Source organism: Pan troglodytes, chromosome 6 (genome assembly GCF_028858775.2).
Source record: "Pan troglodytes isolate AG18354 chromosome 6, NHGRI_mPanTro3-v2.0_pri, whole genome shotgun sequence".
Lineage (NCBI taxonomy): Eukaryota > Metazoa > Chordata > Mammalia > Primates > Hominidae > Pan > Pan troglodytes.
The window spans coordinates 68020578-68042281 of NC_072404.2; the positions used below are offsets into that span (position 1 = coordinate 68020578).

The 21704-nt window shown below is 45.5% G+C and overlaps 1 long non-coding RNA gene and 1 pseudogene across 9 annotated transcripts in view; both read left to right on the forward strand.

Moving 5' to 3' along the window:
* LOC107975830 (uncharacterized) overlaps positions 1 to 18173 on the forward strand; it is a 48626-nt gene extending 30453 nt beyond the window's left edge. For 5 of the 9 annotated variants that reach the window (XR_010158870.1, XR_010158872.1, XR_010158874.1 and 2 more), the window contains 5 exons: positions 426 to 549; positions 2105 to 2228; positions 3981 to 4045; positions 15643 to 15765; positions 16498 to 18173. This is a non-coding gene — a long non-coding RNA (uncharacterized LOC107975830). Of the gene's footprint in view, positions 1 to 425; positions 550 to 2104; positions 2229 to 3980; positions 4046 to 4318; positions 4462 to 15642; positions 15766 to 16497 lie in introns of all 9 variants that reach the window. The other 4 variants (XR_002942454.3, XR_010158871.1, XR_010158876.1 and 1 more) reach the window with 4 other exon arrangements.
* Positions 18174 to 20510: 2337 nt separating this feature from the next.
* LOC134810616 (putative uncharacterized protein FLJ44672) lies at positions 20511 to 21541 on the forward strand (annotated as a pseudogene).
* Positions 21542 to 21704: the final 163 nt, after the last annotated feature.

Here is a 21704-nt window from a genome sequence, read left to right on the forward strand (position 1 = left end):
TCCCACCTCATCCTACCAAGTAGTGGGAACCACAGGTGCATGCCACCCGGGTCTCGCTATGTTGCCCAGACTGATCTTGAGCTCCTGGCCTCAAGCGATCCTCTCACCTTGGCCTCCCAAAGTGCAAGGATTACACGTATGAGCCACCATGCCTGACCCCTACCCTGCCTATTGAGAACCAAAAGAAGGATCCAAATTCTCCTTAGCTCAACTCGAGCCATTTCCCGATTGCTTCATCAGCAAGGAGCTGGTTATTGGGCTGTCCAGGCCTCCCAAACTGCACAGAAATGAGGTGAGGGAGTTTTTCTGCTGCTCCACTCTGTGAGGAGTTGGAGGATGATGTTTACTTGTTTGCAGAGAGAGATGCATTGTAGGCACCTTAGGATGGAGGGGACCCTGATTCCAATGTCCTTTTTTTTCTTTAGAAACAGGACCTTGCTGTGTCACTCAGGCTGGAGTTCAGTGGTCCTATCACGGCTCATTGTAGCCTCAAACTCCCAGGCTCAAGCGATCCTACCACTTCAACCTTCCCAGTAGCTGGGACTACAGGTAAGCACCATGGCACACAGTGATTATTATTATTATTATTTTTAGTAGAGATGGGGCCTCTCACTATGTTGCCAGGGCTGGCCTTGAACTTCTGCACGCAAGGGAGTTTCCTGGTTTGGCCTCCCAAAGTATTGGTATTACAGGGATAAGCCATTGTGCCCACCATCTCTGGTTCTTAACTTTCTGCCTCCCTCTTCCACATTTAAAGAACACTTGTAATTACATGGGCTCTTCTAGATACTCCAGGATAATATTATTTTAAGGTCAGCTGATTAGCAACATTAATTTCATCTGCACTCTTAATTCCCCCTTCCTATGTATTTGTGCAGTGTAACATAGGACATGAGCAATTGGTGGGGTGGGGGGGGTCATTACTTTGGCCACCACAGTAACTTTTTTTGCCAGGTACTCAGCTAAGCCCTGGTGAATTAAGCATGAATAATACATACTCACTAATCTCCATCCATTCATGGGAGGAGCATTTCACCTCCCATGCTCCTGAGAATCTGGAGAGTCAAGGAAGGCTTCCAGGAGGAGGTGATGCCAAAGCGGACAAGTGACAGGAGCCAAAGCTAGCCAGGAAGAGAGTAGAGGTTTAAGGGGAAGTGTACTCTTTAAGCAGAGGGCATCACCTACTTCAGAGACTCCCAGAGGGGAAAGAGTGTGGATTCAGGATTCAGCTCCTTATGAGAATCTAATTCCTGATTCAGGGGGCAGATGAGACTCAGTTGGACTCCACAGCAGGTAAAATGGAGAGGGGCAAGCAGTGAGGCTGCTTTGCAAGGCAGGGCAGAGCAGGGGCTTTTAAGGAGTTTGGACTTAATCCCCGAGACAAGGAGAAGTGATGTAAATGGGGGAGTAATGTGATGAGATTAATGGATTAGAGACATGGCTCAGGCTGCTGTGTGGAGAAGGCACCATGGGGAGCAGATGGCTCAGTGGGTGTGCAGGAGACCTAAAGCAGGGGACACACTGAGTTTAGGGAGAGGTTTTTAAAATAGAAGAAGTTTGAGTAATTTAGATGATGGTGGGAAGGAGCTAAAAGAGGGGGATAGGTTAAAGATACAGGGAAGTGGGAGGAAGAACTGACAACTGAGGTTCCAGAGAGGGAAGGAGAAGAGGAGATTCCTATAGGGGGATTAGCACTTTCTTTTCTTTTCATTTTCTTTCTAAGACAGGGTCTCTGTCGTCCAGGCTGGAGTGCAGTGGCAGGATCTTGGCTCACTGTAGCCTAGACTTCCCAGGCTCAAGGGACCCTCCCACCCTAGACTCCCAAGTAGCTGGAACTACAGGTGTGTACCACTACCACACCTGGCTAATTTTTCTCTTTTCTTGGTAGACACAGGGTCTCATTATGTTTGTCAGACTGGTCTCCAACTCCTGGCCTCAAGTGATCCTCCTGCCTAGGCTTCCCAAATTGCTGGGATTACAGTAGGCTTGAGTCACCATGCCTGGCCTCTGCTAGTTCTGTATTCTGTAGAGTTGTCTTTAATTTGTGCTAGTGTGTCCCTCATTATGCTGATCCTCTGTTAAAATTAATATTTTTTGTTTTGAGATGGAGTGTAGCTCTTATTGCCCAGGCTGAAGTGCAATGGCACGATCTTGGCTCACCGCAACATCCGCCTGCCGGGTTCAAGCGATTTTCCTGCCTCAGCCTCCCAAGTAGCTGGGATTAACAGGTATGTGCCATCACACCTGGCTAATTTTATATTTTTAGTAGAAACGGGGTTTCTCCATCTTGGTCAGGCTGGTCTCAAACTCCTGACCTCAGGTGATCCACCTGCCTCTACCTCCCAAACTGCTGGGATTACAGACGTGAGCCACTGCACCTGGCCAAAATTAATACTTCTTATATTAAATTTACATATATTGTTTTTCTTCTTCTTTTTTTTTTTTAATACCGGGTCTCATGCTATCACCCAGGCTGGAGTGCAGTGGCACAATCTCTGCTCACTGCAACCTCCACCTGCCAGGCTTAAGCAGTTCTCCTGCCTCAGCCTCCTGAGTAGGTGGGATTACAGATATATGCCACCACACCTGGCTAGTTTTTGTGTTTTTTGTAGAGATGGGGTTTCACCATGTTTCCCAGGCTGGTCTCAAACTCCTGAGCTCAAAGCGATCCACCCGCCTTGGCCTCCCAAGATGCTGGGATTATAGGTGTGAGCCACTTTGCTCATTCTAGTTTAAACTTTTGAGTGGTTTGTGTCTCCTGATTGGACTCCTACAAATACAGAATTGATGATAGGAAGGATTCCAGGAGATAGATGCACACAGATGGGATTTGGGCATAGGTTTGGTTATCCAAGGAGCAGTGCTCAGCTCCTTTCCAATGGGACATGGGATGCTGGTCATTTCCAGGAAGTGACCTCACAATGACTCAAGCTACCACTTACTGTTGATTGTGATGAAATGCCAGCTGAGCCATAGGCCCTGCGAGCTTAGGAGTGCTACACTTGACCACTGTGGCAGTAAATATGACTCTGAAGAAGGGCATGGGATGGATCCTTTCAGATGTACTTTAGCAGGGGTCTCCAACCACAGGGCCACAGAGCCGGAGGTGAACAGTAGGCGAGTGAGGGAAAACTTCATCTGTATTTCTAGCCCTCCCATCACTTGCATGACCACCTAAGCATGATGTCCTGTCACATCAGCAGCAGCATTAGATTCTCCTAGGAGCACGAACCCTGTTATGTGCACGTGAGGGATCTAGGTTTCGTGCTCCTTATGAGAATCTAATGCCTGATGATATAATGCCTGGGGTGACTGTCTCCCATCACCCCAGATGGACAGTCTAGTTGCAGGAAAACAAGCTCACCGATCCCACTGATTCTACATTTTAGTGAGTTGTAGAATTATTTCATTATATATTACAATGTAATAATAATAGAAATAAAGTGCGCAATATACATAATGCACTTGAATCATCCTGAAATCATTTCCTTCACCCCAGGTCTTTGGAAAAATTGTCTTCCACACATTCACTGTGTTATTTTTTGGTAGAGACAGGGCCTTAATATGTTTTCCAGGCTGATATCAAACTGCTGGCCTCGAGTAATATACCTCTCTCAGCCTCCCAAAGTGTTGAGATTACAGGCAGAAGCCACCACGCTCAACCAAGACTGAGTTTTTTAAACCAAATAAAAATTAAATGAGATTACCTGAGCCCAGGTGGTCAAGGCTGCAGTGAGCCCTGATTGCAGCACTGCACTCCAACCTAGGTGACAGAATGAGATTCTGTCTCAAAAAATAAAATAAAATAAAATACAAATTAATCCTTTATGACATTCCCAGTAAGTTTCCCTCCTAAGTGTTCCCCAAAAGGCTATGAATTTAGTTAAAGTTTCACATACCATTTAAAACATTTAAGAACTTATGTCTGTCTGTCTGTGTCACCGTTCTATTTCAAAAGAATGTCTTTTTGTCACTTCCAGCTGGATCTACCATGAAAGACTTCAGAGTCCAGGAAGAGAGACTGACTGGGCAACATGTTATTCAGGTACAAAAAGACTTGGAATAAAACTCAAAAATGATCAAATAATAGTTCATGCATCAAGTGCAATGGGAGGCTCTTCTGGAGGGTGAGAGAAGCTTCCAGTTAAGGTGACTTTTGAAGCCAAGTCCTGAAAGATGAGGAAGAGTTGTATGAGAATGGGGTGGGAAGGGGGAGGTGGAGGGGAATGGGCTGGGGTGGGTTGGCGTGAGCTGCCCAGGCAGGGAAACCAGTACTGTAACGACCTGAACAATGAAGATGGCACATTTTTTTTTTCAGGAAGTGGTGAATTAAGTGTGGCAGGAATACTTTGTAGTGACAGTAATTTGCTTGTATGGAATTTTGCCTGAGAGACCTCACTACAGTTTCTAATCTTTTGATGTTATCATCCGTCCCTGTCCTTGTCAAATAGTTTGGAATAGGTATGATGATCACAATAACACCAAGCATAATATCTCATTAATTCTCACAAAATGACAGGTAGGTGCCACAGTTATCCTCATTTTATGAATGAAGTGATGAAGACTTAGGGATAACGAATGATTTGCCCAAGCTCACCTGGATATTAAGACTGAGTCAAATGTTCGGTCTGGTCTGACTTTAATGTTTGCTTTGTTCATGAGCACCACATGGGTATTGCCTCTCCTATGCAGTTAAGCAGGTAGACAGGTCAAAGAAAAGCCTATGTTTGTCTCTGCTCATGCACTTTTGACTGAAGGTGTGTGTGGAGTTTGTATACCAAGTTTTCCAGTGTTCTGGATATTAACTGGGTATCCCACAATTTTATTCTGACACTACGTGGAGTTAGCACAGACTCCACAGGTTAGGGGCTTAGTCCCACAAGACTATCCTCACTTCAGATGCCAGTGGCAAGTCCTAGGTTGTCACCTGTACTTTTGTCCAACCTGTTACAAATCAGGGTTTCCAATGACCCTCTTCTTGGGTTTAATGATTTGCTAGAATGGTTTACAGAACTCAGAAAAACAGTTTATTTTCTTTTTTCTGAGAAACAGGTTCTCATTTTGTTGCACAGGCTGGTGCGCAATGGTGCAGTCATAGCTCATTGCAGCATCAACTGCCTGGTCTCCAGTGGTCCTCCCACCTCAGCCTCCGTAGTAGCTGAGACTACATGCTTGCACCACCACATCTGGCTAATTTCTTTTATTTTTTTTTTGTAGAGATGGGGTCTTGTTGTGTTGCCCAGGCTGGCCACAAATTCCTGGGCTCAAGTGATCCTCCCACCTCAGCCTCTTAAAGTGCTGGGATTACAGATGTGAGCCACCGTATCTGGCCAGTTCATTTCCTGTTACTGGTTCATTGTAAAGGATACATCTCAGAAACAGCCAATGAAAGAGACGTACTTTCCGGATGCGGTGGCTCATGTCTGTAATTCCAGCACTTTGGGAGGCTGAGGTGGGAGGATTACTTAAACTCAGGAGTTTGAGATCAGCCTGGGCAACATGGTGAAAACCCATCTCTACAAAAAATTAGAAAAATAAAAATAAATAACCGGGTGCAGTGTTGTGCATCTATTATTCCAGCTACTAGGGAAGGTGAGCCGAGAGGATGCCTTGAGCTGGGGACTGGGGAGGCTTAGGTTGCTGTGAGCTGAGATTGTGCCACTGCACTCCAGCCTGGACAAAAGAGCCAGACCCTGTCTCAAAAGAAAAGAAAGATGCCCAGGGCAAGGTAAGTTAGGAGGGGCACAGAGCTCCCATGTCCTCTGTTGAACATGCCACCTTGCCAACATCTCCTGTGTTCAGCAACCCCAGAAGCTCTGCAATCCCCATTCAGGGTGTTTATGGAGGCTATATTATGGAAGCATGATTGGTAAAATCTTTGGCCGTTGGTGATTAAGTCAATCTTCAGCCCCTCTTTCTCCTGGAGTTCAGTGCATGAGGCTGAAAGTTCCAAGCCTCTAATCATGTGATTGACCCCAAAGTTCTTAGAGGCTCTTGTGTTAGAAACCTGGGACCAAGACTAAATATTAAAAACAAAAGATGCTCCTATCATGTCTATCACTGAGGTCTTTGTAAGAGCTTTGGAAGCTCTGTGCCAGGAACCAGGGACAGAGATTAAATATGTATTTATTTTCTTTTTTTGAGACAGAATCTCCCCGTGTCATCCAGACTGGAATGCAGTAATGTGATCATAGCTCACTATAGCTCTGACCTCCTGAGATCAAGCCATTCTCCCTCCTCAGCCTCCCAAGTAGCTGGGACTACACATGCATGTCACCCACACCCAGCTCGTTTTCGTAGAGATGAGATTTAGTTATGTCACCCAGGCTGATCTCAAACTCCTGGGCTAAACTAATCATCTCACCTCAGCCTCTCAAGTAGCTGGGACTACAGGTGCACACCACCATGTCTGGCTAATATTTATTTTAATTTTTTTCTAGAGGTGGGATCTCACTATGTTGTTCAGGCTACTTTCAAATTTTGGGCTTCAAGTGTTTCTCCTGCCTTGATCTCCCAGTGTTGGGATTATGGGTGGGAGCCACCATGCCCAGCAATCACAAGGATCTTTATGAAAGAAAGAGGGTAGGACAGTTAGAATTGGAGCAGGAGATGTGGTGATGGAAGCAGAGATCAGAGAGGGAGATTTGAAGATGCTTCACTTCTAGCTTTGAAGACGGAGTCAAGGGCCATGATCCAAGGAATGTCGGTGGCTTCTAGAAGCGGGAAAAGCTAAAGGAACACTTTAGAGTCTCCAGAAGGAATGCAGCCCTGCTGACACCTTGACTTTAGCCTTAATAGACCTATTTTGGGCTTCTGGGTCCCAGAACTGTAAGATGGTAGATTTGTGGTGTTTTAAGCCACTAAATGTAAGAAACTGCAAACTGTTGCAGCAGGAAGAAGAACATGAAGCCAGTCATGGTGGCTAATAACAGCAATCCCAGCACTTCAGGAATTTAGACAGGAGGATCACATGAGGCCAGGAATTCAAGACCAACCTGGGCAACATGGTGAGACCTTGTCTCTATGAAAAATAAAACAATTGGCTGGGCACAGTGGCTCATGCCTGAAATTTCAGCACTTTGGGAGGCCGAGGTGGGTGAGTCACCTGAGGTCAGGAGTTCGAGACCAGCCTGGCCAACATTGCAAAACCTTGTCTCTACTAGAAATACAAAAATTAGCCAGGCATGGTGGCAAGCACCTGTAATCCCCACTACTTGGGAGGCTGAGGCAGGAGAATCACTTGAATCCAGGAGGTGGAAGTTGCAGTAAGCTGGGATTGCACCATTGCACTCCAGCCTGGGCAAGAAGAGTAAAACTCCATCTCAAAATTTAAAAAAAAATAAAATAGGTCTGGCAGCCAAGATGGCCGAATAGGAACAGCTCCGGTCTACATCTCCCAGCATGAGCGACGCAGAAGACAGGTGATTTCTGCATTTCCATCTGAGGTACCAGGTTCATCTCACTAGGGAATGCCAGACAGTGGGCGCAGGACAGTGGGTGCAGTGCACCGTGCGCGAGCCAAAGCAGGGCAAGGCATTGCCTCACTCAGGAAGCACAAGGGGTCAGGGAGTTCCCTTTCCTAGTCAAAGAAAGGGGTGACAGACGGCACCTGGAAAATCAGGTCACTCCCACCCTAATACTGCGCTTTTCTGATGGGCTTAAAAGACGCACCAGGAGATTATATCCCGCACATGGCTTGGAGGGTCCTACGCCCATGGAGTCTCGCTGATTGCTAGCACAGCAGTCTGAGATCAAACTGCAAGGCAGCAGCGAGGCTGGGGGAGGGCCGCCCGCCATTGCCCAGGCTCGCTTAGGTAAACAAAGCAGCCGGGAAGCTGGAAGTGGGTGGAGCCCACCACAGCTCAAGGAGGCCTGCCTGCCTCTGTGGGCTCCACCTCTGGGGGCAGGGCACAGACAAACAAAAAGACAGCAGTAACCTCTGCAGACTTAAATGTCCCTGTCTGACAGCTTTGAAGAGAGCAGTGGTTCTCCCAGCACGCAGCTGGAGATCTGAGAACGGGCAGACTGCCTCCTCAAGTGGGTCCCTGACCCCTGACCCCTGAGCAGCCTAACTGGGAGGCACCCCCCAGTAGGGGCAGACTGACACCTCACACGGCCGGGTACTCCTCTGAGACAAAACTTCCAGAGGAACGATCAGACAGCAGCATTCGCGGTTCACAAAAATCCGCTCTTCTGCAGCCACCGCTGCTGATACCCAGGCAAACAGGGTCTGGAGTGGACCTCTAGCAACCTCCAACAGACCTGCAACTGAGGGTCCTGTCTGTTAGAAGGAAAACTAACAAACAGGAAGGACATCCACACCAAAAACCCATCTGTACATCACCATCATCAAAGACCAAAAGTAGATAAAACCACAAAGATGGGGAAAAAACAGAGCAGAAAAACTGGAAACTCTAAAAAGCAGAGCACGTCTCCTCCTCCAAAGGAATGCAGTTCCTCACCAGCAATGGAACAAAGCTGGTTGGAGAATGACTTTGACGAGTTGAGAGAAGAAGGCTTCAGATGATCAAACTACTCTGAGTTACAGGAGGAAATTCAAACCAAAGGCAAAGAAGTTAAAAACTTTGAAAAAAGTTTAGAAGAATGTATAACTAGAATAACCAATACAGAGAAGTGCTTAAAGAAGCTGATGGAGCTGAAAGCCAAGGCTCGAGAACTACGTGAAGAATGCAGAAGCCTTAGGAGCCGATGCGATCAACTGGAAGAAAGGGTATCAGTGATGGAAGATGAAATGAATGAAATGAAGTGAGAAGGGAAGTTTAGAGAAAAAAGAATAAAAAGAAATGAACAAAGCCTCCAAGAAATATAGGACTATGTGAAAAGACCAAATCTACGTCTGATTGGGGTACCTGAAAGTGACGGGGAGAATGGAACCAAGTTGGAAAAAACTCTGCAGGATATTATCCAGGAGAACTTCCCCAATCTAGCAAAGCAGGCCAACATTCAGATTCAGGAAATACAGAGAACGCCACAAAGATACTCCTCGAGAAGAGCAACTCCAAGACACATAATTGTCAGATTCACCAAAGTTGAAATGAAGGAAAAAATGTTAATGGCAGCTAGAGAGAAAGGTCGGATTACCCAGAAAGGGAAGCCCATCAGACTAACAGTGGATCTCTTGGCAGAAACTCTACAAACCAGAAGAGAGTGGGGGCCAATATTCAACATTCTTAAAGAAAAGAATTTTCAACCCAGAATTTCATATCCAGCCAAACTAAGCTTCATAAGTGAAGGAGAAATAAAATACTTTACAGACAAGCAAATGCTGAGAGATTTTGTCACCACCAGGCCTGTCCTAAAAGAGCTCCTGAAGGAAGCACTAAACATGGAAAGGAAAACCAGTACCAGCCACTGCAAAATCATGCCAAATTGTAAAGACCTTCGAGGCTAGGAAGAAACTGCATCAACTAACGAGCAAAATAACCAGCTAACATCATAATGACAGGATCAAATTCACACATAACAATATTAACTTTAAATGTAAATGGACTAAATGCTCCAATTAAAAGACACAGACTGGCAAATTGCATAGTCAAGACCCATCAGTGAGCTGTATTCAGGAAACCCATTTCACGTGCAGAGACACACATAGGCTCAAAATAAAAGGATGGAGGAAGATCTACCAAGCAAATGGAAAACAAAAATAAGGCAGGGTTGCAATCCTAGTCTCTGATAAAACAGACTTTAAACCAATAGAAATCAAAAGAGACAAGGCCATTACATAATGGTAAAGGGATCAATTCAACAAGAGGAGCTAACTATCTTAAATGTATATGCACCCGATACAAGAGCACCCAGATTCATAAAGCAAGTCCTGAGAGACCTACAAAGAGACTTAGACTCCCACACAACAATAATGGGAGATTTTAACACCCCACTGTCAACATTAGACAGATCAACGAGACAGAAAGTTAACAAGGATACTCAGGAATTGAACTCAGCTCTGCACCAAGCGGACCTAATAGACATCTACAGAACTCTCCACTCCAAGTCAACAGAATATACATTTTTTTCAGCACCACACCACATCTATTCCAAAATTGACCACATAGTTGGAAGTAAAGCTCTCCTCAGCAAATGTAAAAGAACAGAAATTATAACAAACTGTCTCTCAGACCACAGTGCAATCAAACTAGAACTCAGGATTAAGAAACTCACTCAAAACCGCTCAACTACATGGAAACTGAACAACCTGCTCCTGAATGACTACTGGGTACATAACAAAATGAAGGCAGAAATAAAGATGTTCTTTGAAACCAACGAGAACAAAGAGACAACATACCAGAATCTCTGGGACACATTCAAAGCAGTGTGCAGAGGGAAATTTATAGCACTAAATGCCCACAAGAGAAAGCAGGAAAGATCCAAAATTGAAACCCTAACATCACAATTAAAAGAACTAGAAAAGCAAGAGCAAACACATTCAAAAGCCAGCAGAAGGCAATAAATAACTAAAATCAGAGCAGCACTGAAGGAAATAGAGACACAAAAAACCCTTCAAAAAATGAATGAATCCAGGAGGTGGTTTTTTGAAAGGATCAACAAAATTGATAGACTGCTAGCAAGACTAATAAAGAAGAAAAGAGAGAAGAATCAAATAGACGCAATAAAAAATGATAAAGGGGATATCACCACCAATCCCACAGAAATACAAACTACCATCAGAGAATACTACAAACACCTCTACGCAAATAAACTAGGAAATCTAGAAGAAATGGATAAATTCCTCAACACATACACCCTCCCAAGACGAAACCAGGAAGAAGTTGAATCTCTGAATAGACCAATAACAGGATCTGAAATTGTGGCAATAATCAATAGCTTACCAACCAAAAAGAGTCCAGGACCAGATGGATTCACAGCCGAATTCTACCAGAGGTACAAGGAGGAACTGGTACCATTCCTTCTGAAACTATTCCAATCAACAGAAAGAGGGAATCCTCCCTAACTCATTTTCTGAGGCCAGCATCATCCTGATACCAAAGATGGGCAGAGACACAACCAAAAAAGAGAATTTTAGACCAATATCCTTGATGAACATTGATGCAAAAATCCTCAAGAAAATACTGGCAGACTGAATCCAGCAACACATCAAAAAGCTTATCCACCATGATCAAGTGGGCTTCATCCCTGGGATGCAAGGCTGGTTCAGTATACACAAATCAATAAATGTAATCCAGCATATAAACACAACCAAAGACAAAAACCACATGATTATCTCAATAGATGCAGAAAAGGCCTTTGACAAAATTCAACAACGCTTTATGCTAAAAACTCTCAATAAATTAGGTATTGATGGGATGTATCTCAAAATAGTAAGAGCTATCTATGACAGACCCACAGCCAATACCATACTGAATGGGCAAAAACTGGAAGCATTCCCTTTGAAAACTGGCACAAGACAGGGATGCCCTCTCTCACCACTCCTATTCAACAAAGTGTTGGAAGTTCTGGCCAGGGCAATTAGGCAGGAGAAGGGAATAAAGGGTATTCAATTAGGAAAAGAGGAAGTCAAATTGTCCCTGTTTACAGACGACATGATTGTATATCTAGAAAACCCCATTGTCTCAACCCAAAATCTCCTTAAGCTGATAAGCAACTTCAGCAAAGTCTCAGGATACAAAATCAATGTACAAAAATCACAAGCATTCTTATACACCAATAACAGAGAAACAGAGCCAAATCACGAGTGAACTCCCTTTCACAATTGCTTCAAAGAGAATAAAATACCTAGGAATCCAACTTACAAGGGATGTGAAGGACCTCTTCAAGGAGAACTACAAACCACTGCTCAAGGAAATAAAAGAGGATACAAACAAATGGAAGAACAATCCATGTTCATGGGTAGAAAGAATCAATATCGTGAAAATGGCCATACTGCCCAAGGTAATTTATAGATTCAATGCCATCCCCATCAAGCTACCAGTGACTTTCTTCACAGAATTGGAAAAAACTACTTTAAAGTTCATATGGAACCAAAAAAGAGCCCGCATTGCCAAGTCAATCCTAAGCCAAAAGAACAAAGCTGGAGGCATCACACTACCTGACTTCAAACTATACTACAAGGCTACAGTAACCAAAACAGCATGGTACTGGTAACAAAACAAGAGAGATAGATCAATGGAACAGAACAGAGCCCTCAGAAATAACACCACATATCTACAACTATCTGATATTTGACAAACCTGAGAAAAACAAGCAATGGCGAAAGGATTCCCTATTTAATAAATGGTGCTGGGAAAACTGGCTAGCCATATGTAGAAAGCTGAAACTGGATCCCTTCCTTACACCTTATACACAAATTAATTCAAGATGGATTAAAGACTTAAACATTAGACCTAAAACCATAAAAACCCTAGAAGAAAACCTAGGCATTACCATTCAGGACATAGGCATGGGCAAGGACTTCATGTCTAAAACACCAAAAGCAATGGCAACAAAAGCCAAAATTGACAAATGGGATCTAATTAAACTAAAGAGCTTCTGCACAGCAAAAGAAACTACCATCAGAGTGAACAGGCAACCTACAACATGGGAGAAAATTTTCGTAACCTACTCATCTGACAAAGGGCTAATATCCAGAATCTACAATGAACTCAAATTTACAAGAAAAAAACAACCCCATCAAAAAGTGGGCAAAGGACATGAACATACACTTCTCAAAAGAAGACATTTATGCAGCCAAAAAAACACATGAAAAAATGCTCACCATCACTGGCCATCAGAGAAATGCAAATCAAAACCACAATGAGATACCATCTCATACCAGTTAGAATGGCAATCATTAAAAAGTCAGGAAACAACAGGTGCTGGAGGGGATGTGGAGAAATAGGAACACTTTTACACTGTTGGTGGGACTGTAAACTAGTTCAACCATTGTGGAAGTCAGTGTGGCGATTCCTCAGGGATCTAGAACTAGAAATACCATTTGACCCAGCCATCCCATTACTGGGTATATACCCAAAGGACTATAAATCATGCTGCTATAAAGACACATGCACACATATGTTTATTGCGGCACTATTCACAATAGCAAAGACTTGGAACCAACCCAAATGTCCAACAATGATAGACTGGATTAAGAAAATGTGGCACATATACACCATGGAATACTATGCAGCCATAAAAAATGATGAGTTCATGTCCTTTGTAGGGACGTGGATGAAATTGGAAATCATCATTCTCAGCAAACTATCGCAAGGACAAAAAACCAAACACTGCATATTCTCACTCATAGGTGGGAATTGAACAATGGGAACACGTGGACACAGGAAGGGGAACATCACACTCTGGGGACTGTTGTGGGGTGGGGGGAGGGTGGAGGGATAGCATTAGGAGATACACCTAATGCTAAATGACGAGTTAATGGGTGTAGCACACCAGCATGGCACATGTATACATATGTAACTAACGTGCACATTGTGCACATGTACCCTAAAACTTAAAGTATAATAATAAAATAAAATATATAAAAAAATAAAATAAGTAAAATAAAATAAATAATAAAAAAAATGAGCCAGGGATGATAGCATATACCTGTAGTCCCAGCTACTAGGGAGGCTGAAGTGGGAGGACTGCTTGAGCCTGTGAATTTGAGGTTACAGTGAGTTGTGATTGCACCACTGCACTCCAGCCTTGGTGACAGAGTGAGATCTTATGAAAGACCAAAAGAGAGAAGAAACAGAAAAAGAAAGAAAAAAGAGAAAGAAGATATGAGCATGGCGGGCATGGGGACAGATGGCAATGTTAAATAGAATGGTCAGGGGTGTCCTCCTAAGTGAAAATTGAGCAAAGACTTGAAGGAGGGGAAGGAGTTGGCCAAGGTGCTGAGGGAAGAGGATTATAGGCAGAAAAACAGGATAAAGTGTCTGAGGTGTGTCTGAGGCTCTGGAAGGAGGCCAGTGGAGCAGAAAGATAGAAGGAATTAGGGGAAGGGATCAGTACATATCACATAAGCCCTGGGAGGTTATTGCTGGGGCTTGGGCTTTGGCTTTTACTCTGACTGAGATGGGAACTGTGGGAGGGTTCTGAGCAGAGAGGCAACATGATCTGTCTCCTGATTTGAAAGCATTTTCTGGCTGCTCATTTTAGAAAGGCTGTGGGAAGATTTGGGTAGAAGCATGGGGGCCAAGCTGTGGCAACATCCAGGCAGGAGATGTTAGTGGTCTTGACCACGGTCGTGGTGGTGAGAGATGGTCAGAGGAGAGAAGTAGGGGAGGAGGCCAGGGAGTTGCTGGGTGGGAGTCCAGTACGTGGTGAAGACAGTCAACAGGATTTCCTGACAGACTGGATGTGGGGTGTGAGAGAAGGCAGGGGTCAAGGTTGAGTTTGATTCTCACTGAATTATTAAGTAATTTTAAAAAAACACTACTGCCTTTCTCAATCCTACCAAGTATGGGATGCTAGATTAAAGAAATCTCTTCATTTTCAGTGCAGTGGCTCATGCCTGTAGTCCCAGCTGTTTGGGAAGCAGAGATGGGAGTATCTTTTAAGGACAGGAGTTCAAGACCAGTGTTGGCAACATAGCAAGACCTCCTCTCTACAAAAATGTTTTTCAAAATTTAATAAAATAAATGTAGGTAGGCATGGTGATGTATACTTGTAGTCCCAGCTACTCAGGAGGCTGAGGTGGGCAGATCTCTTGAGGTCAGGAGTTTGAGGCCAGCTTGGGCAATATAGCAAGACCCCTCACTCTACAAAAAATTAAAAAAATAGCCAGGTATGGTGGCACTCAACTGTAGTACCAGCTACTGGGGAGCTGAGACAGAAAGATGGCTTGAGCCCAGGAGATTGTGGCTGCAGTGAGCTCTAAGTACACAACTGCACTCCAGTCTAGGTGACAGAGCACGACCTGTCTCACAGTACAAATAGAAATACAAATAAAATAATGAAATCTCAAGTTAGAACCTTTTGTCTCTGCAGCCCTTGCAACCCCGGAGCTGTGCAGTGGGGTTTGTCTCTGGGAATGAGGAGACCCCTGCCCAGTGTTGTTGCCTGACTAATCAGTGTTTTTAAAAATGTATTAATTGGGGTGGGTGCAGTGGCTCATGCCTGTAATCCCCGCACTTTGGGAGACCCAAGGGGATGGATCACCTGAGGTCAAGAGTTCGAGACCAGCCTGGCCAACATGGTGAAACCCCGTTTCTACTAAAAAAAACACAAAAATTAGCCGGGCATGGTGGTGGGCACCTGCCCAGCTACTTGAGAGGCAGAGGCAGGAGAATCACTTGAGCCTGGGGGCAGAGGTTGCAGTGAGCCGAAATCGCGCCACTTCACTCCAGCCTGGGCGAAAGAGCGAGACTCCATCTCCAAAAAAAAAAAAAGTATTAACATGTAATTTTATTATTAATATGTAATGTATATTAAATATTTTTAAAAACTTGTATTATATCAACATGTAATGGTTTTATTAATATGTGATAATATTTTTAAAATTTAGTCATTTTCTAATTTTAATATATTTATGTAAAGAAAAAGTCTCAAGAGATCTTCAATAAAGTTAAAAAATGTAAAAGGATGCTAGACCCCGAAAGATTGAGAACTTCTAGTTCAGAAATATTCCAAGTAAGCCACATACAACTTGCTACTTAATCTATTTTCTTTCTTTCTTTTTTCTTTTAGGAGATGGGGTCTCACCCTGTCACCCAGGCTGGAGTACAGTGGTGCCATCACAGCTCGCTGCAGCTTTGAACTCCTGGGCTAAGGATCCTCCTGCCTCAGCTTCCTGAGTAGCTGGGACTGTAGGTATACATGATGACACCTGGCTAATTTTTAAATTGTTTTGTAGACATGGGGTCTCACTTTATTGGCCAGGCTGTTGTCAAACTCCTGGCCTCAGGTGACCCTTCTACCCCTGCCTCCCATCCTAGAGGTATGAGCCATGACAACAAGCACTTGTTCAATTTTCTAAAAAAATAAAAAATGTCTAAAGGCTGTGGGATGATGGCAGGAAAAGTAGAAAAACAGAAAAGTTCAAATAACTTACTCACACATATTCTTTTGACAGCAAGAAGAACTTTTAGTATATATGTTCCTTACAAAAAAACAAAAGGCAAATAAACTGTTGTATAAGAACTTCAACACACACTGTACAATATTCCCACTTTGCTGACATCAGTTATGGAAATTCTTCATGGTTTACTTGACTATCGCTATCAGTATTTTGCTTCTCTGATCATTTTTATCAACTTCCTCCTCATCGGTTAACTGCTCTCCAAGGTATATCGTATTGTGACATACTGCTGCTGCACAAACATGGCCAGTGTCTTCTTATTAAACATACACAATGCTTCCCTAATTTCTTTTTTTTACCATCTATCTCTGTGTTTTGCATTTTTATTACCTTTATTGTCAGAGACTCCAAAAAGTCCATTGTACTGATTTATCACAATTTGCTTCATTTATTTTTTGCTTATATGGAATTTTACCCAACAGATCTCATTAGAATTTCTAACCTGTTTTTTTTTTTTCCCCAAGACAAGGTCTTGCTCGGTTGTCCAGGCTGGAGTGTGGTGGTGCTATCACAGCTGTCTGAAGTCTCAACCTCCCAGGCTCAAGCAATCCTCCCACCTCAGCCTCCCAAGTTGCTGAGACTATAGGTGCTTGCCTCTATGCCCAACTCATATTTGGACTTTTTCTATATGTGGGTTCCAGAGGGATGACTGCGAAACGTGAGTATGCATGGATTTTGATATATGCAGAGATAGGTGGCTGGAACTAATTCTCTCTGTATACCAAGGGACAACTGTATGTGGTTTTACAATTATGCTGTGGGACACATATTGTTCCATAGTCTTTAAAATAATAATTTGTAATGACAAATAATTTTTAATAGAGTGGAATAATAATATTGATAAAAGTAGCAACTGGCCAAGTGTGGTGGCTCACACCATTAATCACAATACTTTGGGAGGCTGAGGCAGGAGGATGGTTGAGGTCAAGAGTTTGAGACAGGTCTCGGAAAGAAAGGGAGTCACCATCTCTACAGAAAAATACATGAATTAGCCTAGTGTGGTGATGTGTTCCTGTAGTCACAGCTACTTGGGAGGCTGAGGTGGGAAGATCACTTGAGCCCAGGGAAGCTGAGACTTCAGTGAGTCATGATCAGGCCTCTGCACTCCAGTCTGGGTGACAGAGTGACACCCTGTCTTAAAAAAGTAGCAGCTAACATGAAGTGACCTTTTACCAGGTGCCTATAAATATCATAGTTTAATTTCTTATAACTGTTTATTCCATTTAACTACTCTGTCTTCAATTACTCCTAGATTTTCACTGTGTTTGTACAGTTGACCTTTTGTTTAGATTGAATTGTCTCCCCAAGGTATTTCCAGAAGTAAGACTACTGTGAGTAATGGTGAATGGACATTCTCATTGCCCTTGATGTAAACTGACAAGGTTTTGGGTGCCTCCCAGCTATAATCCCAGCCCTTTGGAGGCTAAGACAGGACGATTGCTTGAGGCCAAGAGTTGGAGGAGGCAGTAAGGTGAGACCCTGTCTCTATTATTTTAAAAAATTGCCAAGCTTTACCCTGGAAGGCTATGTACTACTTAAACACCCCTCATAGTATAAGAAAGTGTCCATTTCACTGCACCTCCGCCAGCACAGGGTATTATAATTTAATAAGTTTTTTTCATTATTTTAAGTAGATAAAAGACCTCATGTTACTTTGTCACATTTTAACATCTTTCCTTAGCTTATTAGCTCTATTTCTTTTCTGTCTGTAAATGGTTGTTGTTGTTTTGTTCTTTGAGACAGGGTCTTGCTCTGTCACCCAGGCTTGATGACTGTAATGGCATAATCATGACTCACTGCAGCCTTGACCTCCCATGCTCAAACTACCCTCCCATGTCAGCTTCCCAAGTAGCTGGGACTGCAAGTGTGCACCAGCACTCCCAGCTAATTTTTTTCTTTTTTTGGTTAGAGACAGGGTCTTGCTGTGCTGTCCAGGCCGGTCTCTAGCTCCTGGCCTCAAGCAATCCTCCTGCGTTGGCTTCTGAAATTGCTGGAATTTCAGGCATGAGCCATGATGTCTGGCCTGTGCTAGTCTTTTATTTTCCAGAGTTCTCTTTACTTTGTGCTAGCCAATCTCTCATTATGCTGTTCCCGTTATAATGAATAATTCTCTGTATTAAATTTTACCACTTTAAACCTTTGAGTGGTTTATGTCTCCTGATTGGACTCTGACTAATATGCTAGGAAGGGTCCCAGGAGATAAACCCACACAGATGGGATTTGGGCATAGGTTTGGTTATCCAAGGGGCAGTGCTGAGCTCCTTGCCAATGGGAAATGGAATGCTGGTGATTTCCAGGAAGTGACCTCACAATGACTCAAGCTACCACTTACTGTTGATTGTGATGAAATGCCAGCTGAGGCACATGCCTTGGGAGTTAAGTGGTTGCTGCACTTGACCACTAGGAAGACTGCTGTGGGAAGGGTCCTTTTGGATGCACTTGAGCAGGGGTCCCCAACCCCTGAGCCATGGAGCTGTAAGGAGCCACACAGCAGGAGGTGAGTGGTGTCGAGTGAGGGAAGCTTCATCTGTATGTACAGCCACTCCCCTTTGCTCACATTCCTGCCTGAGCTTTTCCTCCTCTCAGATCAGCAGCAGCATTAGATTCTCATAGGAGCTCACACCCTATTTGTGAACCATGCATGTGAGGGATCTAGGTTGCGCTGTCCCTATGAGAATCTAATGCCTGATGATCTGTCACTTTCTCCCATCACACTGAGAGGATGGGACCATCTAGTCGCAGGAAAACAGGCTTAACACGGCCACTGATTCTACATTATGGTGAATTCTATAATTTCATTATATCTTACAACATAATAGGGGAAATAAAGTACCTAATAAATGTAATGTGCTTGACTCTTTTGGCCCAGCTCCTGCCTCCCAGTGGCCTCTTCAGGCCCAGAACTTTCTCCACTCAGCCTCTACAGACCAAGCTCATGACTCACAATGGCCTATTTAGGCCCATACCATACCTCACGACAGTCTCCGCAGATGAGGCTACTGCCTCACAACAGCCTCCACAGGCACAGCTCCATCGTTACAATGGCCTCTTTAGACCCAGCTCCTGCCTCCCAGCCTTCTCTCCAGGCCCTGAACTTTCTCAAGTCGACCTCACCAGGCCCAGCTCCTGCCACTCATTGGCCTCCCAAGGGCCAGCTTTTGCCTCACGGCCACCTTCCAAGACCCAGCTTCTGTTTTACAGTGGCCTCTTGAGGCCCATCTTCCAACTCCTGGCAGCCTGTACAGGCCCAGCTCCTGCCTTACAATGGCCTCTTTAGTCCCAGCTCCTGCCTCTTTGCAGGAGGCCCAAATGTCTGCAAGTCCAGGCCACAAAATCCAGGGCCAAAATGTCCACAAGTCAGCCTCTCAAGGCCTAGCTCCTGCCTTTCGTTGGCATCTCTAGGCCCAGCTGCTGCCCCCAGGTGGCCTCTACAGGCTGTGCTCTTTCTTCTGACTGTGTCTGGAGGTCCAACTCCTGCCTCAGAACAACCTCTTTTGGCTCAGCTCCTGCCCAGCTCCTACTGGCCTTTGTAGGCCCGAAACTGCCTCAAGTCAAGCTTTCCAGGCCCACCTTCTGCCTCCCAATGGCCTGGACAGGCCCAGCTCCTGCGTGACAATGGCCTCTCCAGGCCCAGCTTTTGCCTCACAGAGGCCTTCCCCAAACAAGGTCCTACCTGCCTCCCAGCAGCCTCAACAGGCCCAGATCCTGCCTCACACTAATCTCATTAGGCCCAGGTCATGCCTCATGGTGGCCTCTCCAGGCCCAGCTCCTGCCCCCCGACAGGCTGTCTGTGCCAGAAACTTCCTCAAGTCGGCCTCTCCAGGCACAGCTCCTGCATCCCAGCAGCTTCTCTAGACCGAGAACTTTCTCAAATCTGCCATTCCAGGCCCAATTTGTGCCTTCTGTCAGCCTCTACAGGCTCAACGTCTGCCTCACAGCAGATTTTCCCAGCCCAGCATGTGCCTCACTGCAGCCCCCTAGGCCAAGCTCCTGCCTTTCAGCAGCCTCTACAGGCCCCACTCCTACCTCAATGGCCTCTCTAGGGCAAGCTTATGCCTCACAGTGGCCATTCTGGCCCAGCTTTTGCCTTTTGGCAGCATCTCCAGACCCAGAACTTCCTCAAGTGGGCCTGTCCAGGCCCAGCTCTTCCTCCCGGCTGCATCTCCAGGCCCACCTCCTACCTCACAACAACCTCTTTCGGCTCAGCTCCTGCCCGGCTCCTGGCAGCCTTTATAGGCCCAAAACTTTCTCACATCAAGTTTTCTAGCACAACCTTCTGCCTCCCGGCAGCTTGAATAGGCCCAGCTCCTGAAAGACAGTGGCCTCTCCAGGCTCAGCTCTTGCCTCACAGAGGTCATCCCTGGCCAAGTTCATGCCTGCCTCCCAGCAGGCTCAACAGGCCCAGCTCCTGCTCCTGACAGTCTCTCCAGGCCAAAATCTTCCTCAAGTAGGCCTCTCTTCAGGCTGATCTCATCTCTTGCCTCACACTGGCCTGTTTAGGCCCAGCTCATGCTTCTTGGCAGCCTCTCCAGGCCCAGCTCCTGCATCTTGGCCTCTCCAGGCCCAGCCTCTGCCTCCCGTCGGCCTCTACAGTCACAACATCTGCCTCACAGCAGATTCTTCAGGCCCAGTATCTGCCTCACTGTGGACCCCCCAAGTCAAGCTCCCAACCTTTCAGCAGCTTATACACACCCAGCTCCTGCCACCCAGTGGCCTCTTTAGGCCAAGCTGGTGCCTCACAAGGGCCTTTCCAGGCCCAACTTTTGTCTCATGGCAACCTTCCCTGGCCAGATTCCTGCCTGTCTCCCAGCAGCCTAGACAGGCCCAGGTCTTGCCTCACACTGGCCTCTACATCCAGCTCATGCCTCACGGTGGCCTCTCCAGGCCCAGCTCCTGTCCCAGGACGTCATCTCCAGGCCCAAAACTTCCTCAAGTCAGCCTCTCTAGTCCCAACTGCTGCCTCCTGGTGGCCTATGAAGGCCCCAAATCTCCTCAAGTTGACCTCTCCAGGCCCAGCTCCTGCTTCCTGTCAGCGTCTACAGGCCCAACCTCTGTCTCATGGCGGCTTCTCCAGGCCCAGCTCTTCCTCTTGGCTGAGTCTACAGGCACAACTGCTGCCTCACAACTGCTGCCTCACAACAGCCTTTTTTGGCCCAGTTCCTGTCCAGCTCACGGCGGCCAATGTAGGCCCAAAACTTCCTCAAGTAAAACTCTCCAGGCCCACCTTCTGCTTCCCGGTGGCATGGACAGGCCCAGCTTTGACTTGAGAACAGCCTCTGCAGGCCCTGCTCTTACCTCTCAGGGGCTTCTCCAGGCCCAGCTCTTGTCTCATGGCAGCTGCCCCAGGCCAAGTTTCTGCCTGCCTGCCAGCAGCCTCAACAGGCACAGCTCCTCCCTCACAGTGGCCCATTTAGGCCCAACTCATGACTGTCGGGCCATTTCCAGGCCTAGTGCCTGCCTCCTGGCTGACTCTCGAAGCCCAAAACTTCCTGAAATTAGCCTTTTGCTCAACTTCTGTGTACTGTCGGACTATACAGGCAAGCCTCTGCCTCACAGTGGACCCTCCAGACCCAGATGGTGTCTCACTGTGGCATCCTCAGGCGAAGCTCCTGCCTTTTGGCAGCCTCTACGGGCCCAGCTCCTGCCTTGCAATGGCCTCTTTAGGCCAAGC